The sequence below is a fragment of the Bison bison genome, unplaced genomic scaffold (genome assembly GCF_000754665.1).
Source record: "Bison bison bison isolate TAMUID 2011002044 unplaced genomic scaffold, Bison_UMD1.0 scf7180017864237, whole genome shotgun sequence".
NCBI classification, from domain to species: domain Eukaryota; kingdom Metazoa; phylum Chordata; class Mammalia; order Artiodactyla; family Bovidae; genus Bison; species Bison bison.
This window is the reverse complement of record NW_011494809.1, coordinates 242,144-242,946: the sequence shown is the minus strand read 5'-3', so window position 1 is coordinate 242,946 and position 803 is coordinate 242,144.

Here is an 803-nt window from a genome sequence, read left to right as displayed (position 1 = left end):
TTTTGCTGTCTCGTACACCGGGTTATTGTTACCATCTTTCTAAATTCCATATATATGCGTTAGTATACTGTATTTATGTTTTTCCTTCTGGCTTACTTCACTCTGTATAATAGGCTCCAGTTTCATCCACCTCATTAGAACTGATTCAAATGTATTCTTTTTAATGGCTGAGTAATACTCCATTGTGTATATGTACCACAGCTTTCTTATCCATTCACCTGCTGATGGACAACTAGGTTGCTTCCATGTCCTGGCTATTATAAACAGTGCTGCGATGAACATTGGGGTACACGTGTCTCTTTCCCTTCTGGTTTCCTCAGTGTGTATGCCCAGCAGTGGGATTGCTGGATCATAAGGCAGTTCTATTTCCAGTTTTTTAAGGAATCTCCACACTGTTCTCCATAGTGGCTGTACTAGTTTGCATTCCCACCAACAGTGTAAGAGGGTGCCCTTTTCTCCACACCCTCTCCAACATTTATTATTTGTAGACTTTTGGATCGCAGCCATTCTGACTGGTGTGAAATGGTACCTCATAGTGGTTTTGATTTGCATTTCTCTGATAATGAGTGATGTTGAGCATCTTTTCATGTGTTTGTTAGCCATCTGTATGTCTTCTTTGGAGAAATGTCTCTTTAGTTCTTTGGCCCATTTTTTGATTGGGTCGTTTATTTTTCTGGAGTTGAGCTGTAGGAGTTGCTTGTATATTTTTGAGATTAGTTGTTTGTTGGTTGCTTCATTTGCTATTATTTTCTCCCATTCTGAAGGCTGTCTTTTCACCTTGCTAATAGTTTCCTTTGATGTAG